The sequence below is a fragment of the Hyaena hyaena genome, unplaced genomic scaffold (genome assembly GCF_003009895.1).
Source record: "Hyaena hyaena isolate Hyena2069 unplaced genomic scaffold, ASM300989v1 scaffold_1194, whole genome shotgun sequence".
NCBI classification, from domain to species: Eukaryota; Metazoa; Chordata; class Mammalia; order Carnivora; family Hyaenidae; genus Hyaena; species Hyaena hyaena.
In genome coordinates, this window is record NW_024081804.1 from 78,214 (window position 1) to 90,510 (window position 12,297).

At 33.4% G+C, this 12,297-nt stretch overlaps 1 long non-coding RNA gene and 1 other non-coding gene across 2 annotated transcripts in view; both read right to left on the reverse strand.

The window, feature by feature from the left end:
- Positions 1 to 311: 311 nt before the first annotated feature.
- The window catches only part of LOC120224416, a 15,861-nt gene continuing 3,875 nt past the window's right edge, over positions 312 to 12,297 (reverse strand). The window contains exon 3 of the long non-coding RNA XR_005526561.1: positions 312 to 6,687. This is a non-coding gene — a long non-coding RNA (uncharacterized LOC120224416). The remainder of the gene's footprint in view (positions 6,688 to 12,297) is intronic.
- LOC120224422 lies at positions 10,092 to 10,162 on the reverse strand. Its single transcript, XR_005526565.1, has one exon. It is a non-coding gene; the product is annotated as a small nucleolar RNA SNORD108 (small nucleolar RNA).

The window sequence follows — 12,297 nt, forward strand, 5'->3', positions numbered from 1 at the left end:
TCCCAACACCCACTTAACACCAAAATGGTATATAACCCTAAAAGTACAATTATTATTTACTTATTACATTGTCAACACTTACAAAAAACAATTTATGGTATTTTACAACAATGAAATATTTACAGATTTATAGTTTGTGAAACCCCATGCATTTGGAAAAACTAGATATTTTTAAATGATATATTAGTTATTTACAAAGTTGTCTTGAATATTTTCATGCTTTTCAGTTAAATACAAAACTGAGTAACTCAAAGAAGAATAAAATTTGATAAAAAAGACTTGATATGATTAAAATACATAATCAGGAATACTACTATAAGTTTATAGTTGTATAATTTATACTTATATAGCAATACAACTAAAATTATGACTTAGGTTTTTTAATGTATAATAATACAAGGACTAAACAGTGATTAAAATGTAAAATTTTCTTTTAGAGAATGCGAGTGACAGTACACCTTTTTAGTAACTTTCTCCTTCCCCTAACAACTCAAAAAGTGGATACCAAAATAGACAATAGCTCAAGAAACTTAAAATTTTTATTAACTGCACTGCAATTAAAACATTTGATAACAATGATACTATGAAATTTTACAATGAATTATTTACAAAATTATACGTTGTGAGACTCTACACATCTAGAAAGACTAGATGTTAAAAATTAAAAACTTGTATCTGTCTATTATTTACAAAGTTGTCTTGAATATTGTCATGCAACCAAAGGAACACATACAGAATTGTGTATAGTTCCAAGAGGTAGTATAAAATCTCCTTAACAAAGTCATTTATATATATTTCCAATGTTAACAACAATTATAAAAATAAATATGGGGGAGAGATGACTAGGTGGAGCACAGAGGATTTTTAGGACAATGAAAACATTCTGCATGATGGATACATGTCTTTTCCATACCCACAAAATGTACAATACCAAGAGTTAACATGACAAACTATGGACTTTGGGTAATTATGAGGTATTGATGTAAATTCATCAGCAGTAACAAATGGTTAAGTTAACTCTGGTAAGGGGTGCAGATAATAGGGGTGATTATGCATGTGCTGGGAAAAGAGCTAGGTGGTAAATCTCTGTACCTTCCTCTCAATTTTGCTATGAACCTAGATCTGCTCTAAAAACATATCTTAACACAAAAATAATCTAAGGTTCACATCCCAGGGAAGCTCCAAATAAAATACAATACACCCAGCAACATCAAAAGAACTTACACAGAATATGTTTTTTAATGTACAACTTAGACATATACAATGGCAAACTATTCTACTATGAGAATGGGCTAAATACATAATCTTTTCTATTTCTCTTAACAACCAAATGAATATATGATAATATTGCATAGCTCCAGGACCCTATTTATTAATGATCAATTTCCTTGCCATGCTGACTTTATAAGACAATAATCCTAACACATTTACAATGAAAATATTTACAAAATTATACTGTGTCACTCTCCATACATCTAGAAATATTAGCTGCTTAAAACTAAATGTTTGACTTCCCCATTATTTCCAAAGTTGTCTTATTGCTGTGTAACAAATGAACACAGAATTATGTGATTTAGATTCTACAGAATTTTCTTTAGTAAATAAATTTCATCAAGAACCTCAGTACATCTGAGAAATAAGATACACTTCATGTCCCTTAAATAAGTAGAAATATATAAAAATATGAAATGGACACAACTTAATTATTGAAGTCTAATTTTTCTTCTAAATGGAAATGTGAGGCAATGAACTTTTTAACCACCCTCTCTTTCCTGACTATATACATGTGTGTGTAATACACACAAATACAACAAAAATAAAGCTCAGAGGCTTTTAACCCAATTTTCAAATAAATTGTCTTTAATAATCCCAGTATTCCAAGGAATCATACACAAAGGAGCACATCCTCAAAAGAAAACTGTTTCTACCTTCAATCATTTTGTTTTCCAACAATTCTATATACTTCCTAAGTCTAATGTTATAATGTAACTATTGAAAATTGCACTGTTTAACAACAAACCACAAAGTGCCATCCATAAGGAATTCTTAAAATCATTTTGAAATGTTAAACATTTCAAACTCATAGTTTTTCAATTGCATGACTGAAACATACATGATGTTCACTATATCTATAAACCAAAAATAGGTACAAAGCCAAAGAATCTGAGAATGAAAAACATTCACAATCCCATCCATTCTCTCACAAAAATCCACTGGACATGCGGAGAAACTAATATTGATTTTTAAAAACTTGATATTTGAAACTATTTATCAGCAATGTCTGTATTTCTAGAAATAAATATTTTATCAATAACTACATACATACCAGTCTAGAAATCATAACAGCAGAGAGGTTTATTTTACTATTTCATGTCTACAAGCAGAAGAAAAGTTTACATGCTTTAGGTAAAATATACTCAAATATATGACAGAAATGTCTGCACATCTATAAAGTTTTACAGTATAAAAACAAAGATATGACCACAGGTGCACAAGTACCTAATAATAACCCCACACACAATATATAGTGATAGTCTTGTAACACTTCTACAAGTAATATATTATTTTTCACCATGGTTGTTCTCCACATTAACAGATTTACTTTTTGTGTGGGTGTGGGTGTGTGGGTGTGGTAGGTGTATGTAGAGGGTGTTTCTACATATGTAGAAAATTAAGATATACTACATAAGCTTATCTCATGCAGCAACTGCTTCCCTGCTCTGTTCTAAACATTCAACATCCAAAACTTATATTAGTATAAGAAAGTATTCATTTTATGTTTAAAAAATATGAATGGTAGTAATTTCTGTACTTTAACAATGAATGTAACTAAAAGATCTCAAAACCACAGAGAGAGGCAAACCAAGAAACAGACTCTTAACAATATAGAACAAACTGAAGGTCACCAGAGGCGAGGTGAGTACAGGAGGAATTAAATAGGTGATCGGAATTAAGGAGTGCCTGTGTGATAAGCACTGTGTTGTATGGAATAGCTGAATTCTAAATTGTACACCTGAAACTAATATTACACTGTATGTTAATCAACTGGAATTTAAATAAACTTAAAGAACTTAAATAAACACAGAATGAAAAAAATCATAATCAAGCATAGCCCTTGAAGATGGTTGCTCTACTATATCTATATTCAGGTAATGATTACACCTTTAGTATCTCAATGAAAATATATTTCTAAAATTATTGACAGAAATTACATATCTAAAAATGATATGACACTTATCATCTATGTGCAAAAAAAATTACAATCCCCATCACCAAATACATCCCAAAGAGACATGGTATAGTAATTCAATTTGTCAAAATATAGTGTTTTTTCACATTGTCTTCTCAAATTGGTATCCAAAAAATATACACACCTATCAGCAAATCCTATGCAGATGTCCTAAAACAAAAACTAATGTTGGTTTGTAACTTAAGTAGGCATAACAGTATCTTCCAGCTACTAAAGCTCATATACTAAAACTTCCTGCATCATCCACCATTGAACAACACAAAGAACAGACTAAAGCCGAGTGATAATTATTTGGCCAAAAGGTGTTTCTAGTCTATGATTTTTAATAAACACTTGTTTTATAGATACATATACAATACACCTGTGGGTATTTATACAGATGTATATGAATGCAACCCCTGTAAAATTAAGGATTGAAACTTTAAGGTAAAAATTATTATATCCTATTTTATACACAGAACAATCGAACAAAATATCCTGAACATCAGCTGCCCAATTATTTACTCAGAGATAATCTGACAACTGTTAATAGCAAATTTTTCACTTTACATATTTACAAAACATGTTGACATTGTTTTCTTAAAGCCAAAGAATAATTATAACTGTGTCTAATTTTATACACAATTGTTTAAAGCTCTTCTTTGATCAGCCCATCCTTTAAGAACATATATTTGGCAGACCAATACAAACATCTCCAATAAAAACTTGTAAATCACCTATACTATTAGATATAAGTATTTTAAAACAAGAACAATTCAGTTATTATTAAAAGTCAAATTCCACCAGCAAATAAAAACTTTCTAACCTATATGTTTAACCACAGGCAGAGATTCACCTAGTAACTGTATTTTCTATTGCATACAAACATATCTGAAAACCATAAACAAAGGCGGACCAACAGTTAATGACATTTCCATCATGAATCATGTATAAAAAATAATGAGGTATTATACTAGACACTGCATTTACCCCACCCTAAAATTTGAGCCTAAAGATCCAATGAACACACAGAGGCTAGATATATCATTTTTGTCAAACAAAAATGGCTATCCATATAAAATGGTATGTATTTACAGTGATGTCTATGTATGTAGAGAAGTAGATGTTAAAGAAAATTACAGTGTATATAACACTTTAACAAAAGGTATAACAGTATCTACTGAAAAGGAATTAATGTTGAGGCAACTTAACAAATCCATTGGATAAAACAACAAACTACAACTATTTAAAATCACAGGATTAATAAAATATATGTAGATTCCCAACATCTGAGCATCAAGTAAAGCCTGGAGGCTGTTCAAGAACTATCTCTGCACATATGCATATACCTATAGCCCTCTAAAATTCCCTACTCTCTACCTTCTAAATTCTGCTTTATTTGCTTGATAAAAACAAGGCCAGTCTAGAAACTCCTCTTGACAACTAAAATTATATTCTAACATTTAAAATGCCCCAAATGTCGGTCATCTCCATGATTAATTGGATGGTTTACCACAGTACCTTTTTCTATTATATACATAGCAATAAAAAATCCCATCAAATCCTAAACATGAATAGAAAGAAGCTGGACTCTTATGCAGTAATAATTCCATCGTGAGAATTAAATCTCATACCATACAAATATTAACATAAAAACCATTTACAGAATAACATCTACATCCACATAGAACAGCCTTAATAAAATTTCTTATGTGGCAGCTGCATACAGAACAATACTCGCTCCACACCAAAAGCCACGGCAATAATTCAAATGATTTTAAATGTGTATCATTCAGAGGTATTCTAACAATCCTATTTTTATAATCATGTATTAAAAATATTTCTTCTACATATTAGCAAACTCTTAGCAATCACAATGCCTTAAAGTCACAATGCAATTATATTTAATTATTCATACACTATATTCTCAAAATACACAATAACTAGTGGCTTACTTTTTTCCTGATTAATAAACATTCCTCATGTCCATTTCCTCTCTCCTATTCATAAGCATTCAAACAATGAATATAAATTGTGTTATCTTTACAAAATGGTCTCATTCCTTTCTAAAATCTTCTCGAGAAGGCCGTTTTACCAAACATGCTTTTAGAAACTTCCCTAGGAAAGTAGCTCTATTAACACAATAAACATTTTTAAAAACAATATTTGTTTATAAAAGTAGCTTCTATGCTTGAGCATTACAGTCCATGAAAGAGTAAGCAAAGAAAGAATAAAATACAATAAACGACTATTACATGTTGAATTTCGTTCTTTTCACTAACATCCAATGAACAGTTCATACATATTCACCATTCACTGTATTTATATCGATTTCAATACCACTACCCAATCCCAATTTTCTTAAGTATTTATTCTTAAGCTATATATGCCCAGTAAATTAGTTAATATGTTTAGATTCCTAAAATGGTATATAGGTTGAAGAAAAAAAAATAAAAGAAAGAAAATACTTGTGTTTATAAGTATTAAAGTCACATATACAAGGCTCTTACTGGTAAATATTTTGATGGAAAGTTGATAATCCATAGAAAAAAATACTGAGATTTTTTTTTCCAAATCCAAAGATTGCCAATGAAATATAAATATTTGAAAAGCAAGATGAATTTCAGGAGAGTATATGTATCTATTTATTTTTTCTGTGATTTTGCAGTTGGTAAAGCTTCTAGCTCAAGTCAGGATGTATTGTCCTTCCCTTTCATTCCACATATTCCTGGAATGCTGGCTTATATTTACTTGAGATTGTCCATTCTACACCAATAATATTACAAGTACTATCCACTTGAAATAATTTTCAATTCAGAAGATAACTTCATACAGTTGCATTCTGGGGAGTAATGTGGAATTAGTGATGCTGTGCTGATCATGATGGACCATGAAATAAATACAGAGTACAAGATCTAGAGAGTGTCTCTTCAGGGGGTTCCTGGTAAAAGACTCCTTGAATCAGCATGAGGTTTAGACTTCACAGCAGTTCTTAAGTAAAATTGTTCAGGATACTCCAGAAGAATTTGAAAACCACAATCTGATCAACGCAGAAGCACTCAAGTTATACTATCCTGTTCAGATCAGTGGCAAAAACATTTGCATATTATCCTAAGTCATCCTGGATTATAATCATATTGTTTCTTGATGCACAAATTTCATAAGATCCATATCAGGAGAGTCTTACTCAGGGAATAAAAGTGAAAAGAAAAGGTCACAAAATTTAGGAATCCAAACGTTCAGTAACTAAAAGTGGGAAATTTCCAGTTTTGACAGTGGCAAACAATCCTCTAAGTATGTGTTTATATAATCTCTGTCCTCTTCTCTGATTATTGGTTATTTCTAAAACTCTTGAAAACATGTCAAATGCAGATTTTGAAGAAAAAAATCAAGGTGACTTGGTTTGTCATCTTTCCCAAATACTGCTCTGGCAGACAGATGAAATAGAGAATCTGAAGCTAGAAGTAAGGGGACCAATAAGAAGTTTAAATACAGTTAAAATACAACAGTTACAACAACAAAAGCCATCTAGAAAGGTAGTTCGAGAACAGCTATATAATGGAGCTTGAACAGTTATCTACTGTCCAATAAATTTTCTAAGTTTCTGGATGAAATCCTTGTCCATGCTTCTTAGGCTCCATTCATGTCCATGAATGACACCCACTTTCTCACCTAGTTGACATCACCTTTTTACATCGATGTAAAATTGATTCAAATGTATCACACAAAGATTTTAAAAGATGCTTATGAATCATTTAGAAACATTCACACACTTACTTGCCAGTATTTTCTTCTTTGAATTATCTGTACATATATTGTCATTTTGAATACAATTGTTCCAAGTCTTTTCTTTTACAGGGTCGTAGATGTTTATGTACATTACTAAAACCAAGAGAACAAATAACCAATATATTTTTGCCAACCCAAATAATGATACATTTTCACACCTTTTTATGTGGCCAGATACTCTATTAGATACTGACAAGTAAACTGTCATATACTCAACATTTTCTTGATTTCTAAGAAATCTGCACATAGAGAAGTTCAACTGAACATATCCTTTTGAAAAATTTAAACATGGAAGATATATTCTCCTGTGAGCTATACTGAAACAGCTGTAAGTACCCAATAAAAAAGTAGACAAACTTAAGGAACACCTTTTCTCTTTCCTCCAAGGCCCCCAAAAATTTGGCACTCTAACTGACAGAATAAGTAAGTTGAAAGATAGTTTTGTACCCTCAGCAAGGTGGTACAATAAAATGCCAATGTTTTGTGACTCAAACCATTACAGAGAATGAGAAATTTGAGCTTTAAACTGAAGCCAAACGTTGCCTATACCATAAGGAAAATTTATTATGTCTTTTGTTAATTTATGCATTAATTCCACTAATAACCATGATAACAATATACCAATTTAAAAAAATTACTATCTAAAATCCTACTTTATACCAGGTCTTGGGAGAAATAAAAAGTAAGGACGCCAAGACTTCTGGTGAACCATTAATGTTTGTTCTCCTTGTAAAGGAAGAATATAAGAAGAGTAAGTCTATTATGACTTCTTGTAACCATGTTTATGAGTCATGTTATAATCTTAGACAAATAAAAATATTAGTTAAATCAGAGATTTTATGCATTGTTTCCTCACCATGACTTCAGCAATCTTTGAGGAATGGAATATTTCTATTAGTTTGCCATCTCATAGGGCCATCATTCACTCAGTTGAAAAAACACTCCATCTACTTAAATTACAAAAGCACTGTCCAGACAATCTCACTAGAGAAGGTTATACATTATACAAAATATAATTAAGAAAAATACAAAATATTCTTATTCAAAAATAAGAAAACCAATTTACTGCAGTAACTTATTTTCAGAAATCATGTCACAAGTTTTAAAAATCTTATATAATTTCTTATTCACTCTAGCCACAGGAAAAAAAAAAGTCCCCTCATTCCAATTCTCAGTTCCTTATTTGCTATAGCATGGGGGAGAGACTCTGATTTGACCTATTCAGCATTTTCAAGCCTGAAGAAATCCCTGGCTACTTTTCCATGTTTGTAAGTAAATGTAGACAGTCCAGTATGAACACTATTCCCATACAGAAGCAACATTATAAAAAGTAGATTTCAATAACCAAATATAGCCACCAAAGTATTCACAGCTAATCCATAACGTATTTGCTGAAACTTCCCCAGAAAACAGACTCAACCCCAAACTCAACACCCAAAAATCCACTAGAAGTGGCAGTTTCCAGCCTAATTAAAATTATCCAGAAGTGGATGCTTAAAATAAAACAAAACTAGGGTGCCTAGCGGGCTCAGTTAGTAGAGTGTGCAACTCTATTGACTTCTGATTTCAGGGTTGTAAGGTTGAGCTCTTTACTGGGTGTAGAGATTACTTAAAAATAAAGTCTAAACACACACACATACACATACCCAAACATATGCCTATAATGCAAATATTTCAAGTTATGCATTCTGTCACCAACAGAACACAAATCAGATAAACCTTCCCACAAAAGTAAAAGTATTAGGCAGAAACTACGATGTCCAGAAAATCAACACACTATTCACTGAGATCACATCTACTTTTAACATGTTTTCTTCGGGGGAGGCGCCTGGGTAGCTCAGTCAGTTAAGCGTCCGACTTCGGCTCAGGTCACGATCTCATGGTCTGGGGGTTCTAGTCCTGTACTGGGCTCTGTGCTGACAGCTCACACCCTGGAGCCTGCTTCAGATTCTGTGTCTCCCTCTTTCTCTGCCCCTTCCTTGCTCATGCTCTGTCTCTATGTCTCTCAAAAAAAAAAAAAAAACGTTAAAAAATATTTTGAATGTTTTTTTAAACATTAACAGCTCTTGGGGCGCCTGGGTGGCTTAGTCGGTTAAGCGTCCGCCTTTCGCTCAGGTCATGATCTCGCAGTTCATGGGTTCGAGCCCCGCGTCGGGCTTTGTGCTGACTGCCAGCTCAGAGCCTGGAGCCTGTTTCAGTCTGTGACTCCCTCTCTCTCTGACCCTCCCCTCCTCATGCTGTGTCTCTCTCTCTCTCCTAGAAATAAATAAAAACATTAAAAAAATATATATCTTTAAACATTAACAGCTCTCTGTAAATTTTTATTGGTCATTTTTATCCAACATGAAGTTGGTGAAAATTTGTGTTTGATTCATTATCATAAAGAAATTTATTTCCTCAAATTAAGTACATAATTTAAATATATATTGGCAATTTGTTGTCTGAATAAAACTCAGTTGTTTCCTATCAACATATGTCAACTCAAACCTCAACCTACCGCTGAACCAGAAACTATTACTCAAACTGTCCAAGCCCTCCAGGTGATTCTCATGTATACTAAAGTTGGAAAAAGTTTAATTTAATCTAGGCCTTCTAGAAATATACAATTCTACCTATTCCAATAACTGCGTAATGAACAGATATTTGATCAGTACATCTTGCTAAGCACAGTAATTTCAATGGAAGACATAATACTGTCTAGTCATCTCAAGAAAAGACACATAGAATCTAACATGGCAAAGCTGGCTGACACCCATACACTAACATTAATGACAAAGTAGCAGATGAATGTCAGTGATTGTGATTCCTAACCTACTCCTACTAGTACAATTTTGAAAAAGAGAGCTTTCTTCTTACCAGCAACTGCAAGAATCCTAACACCTAAGACCTAAATTTTCAATTTACAGGTCTTCTTCACATTTGTACAACACTAAGGACATGCTACAATCATTGAAACCTTATATTTTTCCTTCTTATCTTCCTTTCTTCCACCAATGCTCTCACCATCTACTGCTAATTCATTCCTTCTATTACTCTCTCACCAAAGTGCTCCAACCGTAAATCAGCTGGACTGAACCTCAGATTCCCTTTGTGGGAATGAACACTATCAGCAGGTTCAAGAAACAAGGAATCTGACCATCAAGCCAACTTGTCCCCTCCAAAAAATAAAAAATAAAACTGATCATCTTCCAGGGATTCCTATTATAGGGGATTTTCTTTCAATCACCCATAAAGAAGCAGCACCCCAAGAATGGGGTTATTTGGACAGAGTGAGCCAGCAACTATCACTGCATGCTTTCTCCCAGTAATAATAACTGACTACCATAAATTGTACTAAGCATCCAAAACCAAATGACCCTAAGTCAACACTACTCCTCAATGGAATCCAGTTAAGTATTCCCTTCCTTTGTCATTCAAATATATGCTTTTAATCAGTTACTAGAAAGGTAACTCATTTCTCTCAATTCATTCAGCATATCCCTACTGGACAGGATCAGGAACATTAAGAGAAGTCAAAGTAGTATGAGGTTTATAAACATATTAAAATTTCTGGCAGGGAAACAGGCACTTGATTACAAGAAAGACCTTAGAAAAGGCTTGTCCACCTTTCTTCTTAAAAAAAACTTGTATTTTTCTGAACCCCAACAGCTTTTCACTATAAATTATCACTTGTCACAGTATCAACACCCATATTAGCTATACACACAGACCACACACACACACACACACTCCTTAACAAATTAAGATGACTAGTTAAGGATAAGATCTTGATATGTTCAAATGTCAATGGTACATTTTTATAAAGATTATTCCTAAATTACCTGTTCAACTCTCTAATAACAGCTACTATAAGCAAATCACAAGGACCTAATCCTAGATTCTCAATCACAGGTAACAAAAGGTCCATTACTCATACAAGTAAAGGTAAATATTAAAAATGTGAGACTAAAGACCTGATTTTTATTTTTTTAATGTTTTTATTCATTTCTGAGGGAGAGAGAGAGAGAGAGAGAGAGAGAGAGAGAGAGAGCATGAGCAGGGGAGGGTCAAAGAGAGAAGGAGACACAGAATCTGAAGCAGGCTCCAGGCTCTGAGCAAGCTGTCAGTACAGAGCCTGACATGGGGCTCAAACCCATGAACCATGAGATCATGACCTGAGCCAAAGTCGGACTCTCAACCAACTGAGCCACCCAGGCGCCTCAAGACCCGATTTTTAAAAATGTATGGTTAAAAAAAATGTATGCTACTTAGCAAATCAGTTTCTCTCTAGGGCTCAGTATCAACAAATGCAAAATGTCAATTTCATCCCCTTGAATCAGAAAGTGTCAAAACTTCTAAATCCCCATCTATGTATGACCAAGATACAAAAAAATCATTAATATATTAAGACAATTAAAATAATCCATCTGGAAACAATCAGCAAAACTAAAAGGCAACCATTGTAATGGGAGAAGATAGTTGCAAGTGACATATCAGATAAAAGGTTTAGTATCCAAAATCTATAAAGAACTTATCAAACTCCACACACAAAAGAACAAATAATCCAGTGAAGAAATGGGCAAAAAAAGCAGGAATAGACACTTCTCCAAAGACATCCAGATGGCTTACAGACACCTGAAAAAATGCTCGACATCACTTATCATCAGGGAAATACAAATTAAAACCACAATGAGATACCACCTCACACCAGTCAGAACAGCTAAAATTAACAATTCAGTCAAAAACTGACCTTGGTGAGGATGCAGAGAAAGAGGATTTTTGCACTGCTGATGGAATGCAAACTGGTGTATTCACTCTGGGATATAGCATGGAGGTTCCTCAAAAAATTAAAAACTGAACTACCCTACTACCCAACAATCACACTACAGATGTTTATCCAAGGGATACAGGTGTGCTGTTTATTTTTTTTTTAATCATTTATTGTCATGTTGGTTTCCATACAACAGCCAGTGCTCATCCCACTAGTGCCCTCCTCCATGCCCATCACTCCCCTTTCCCTCTCCCCCATACCTATCAGTCCTCAGTTTGTTCTCAGCATTCAACAGGCTCTCCTGGTTTGCCTCCCTTCCTCTCTCCGTTTCCCCCTTCTTCCCATGGTCCTCCGTTAAGTTCCTCCTAATCCTCCTATACGTGCAAACATATGGTAGCTGTCCTTCTCTGCCTGACTTATTTCACTCAGCATAACATCCTCAAGATCCATCCATGTTGTGAGGGCATTTGTGGGGATGAGCAATGGGGGTTATATGGAAACCAACTTGAAAATAAACTATTTGCAAAAA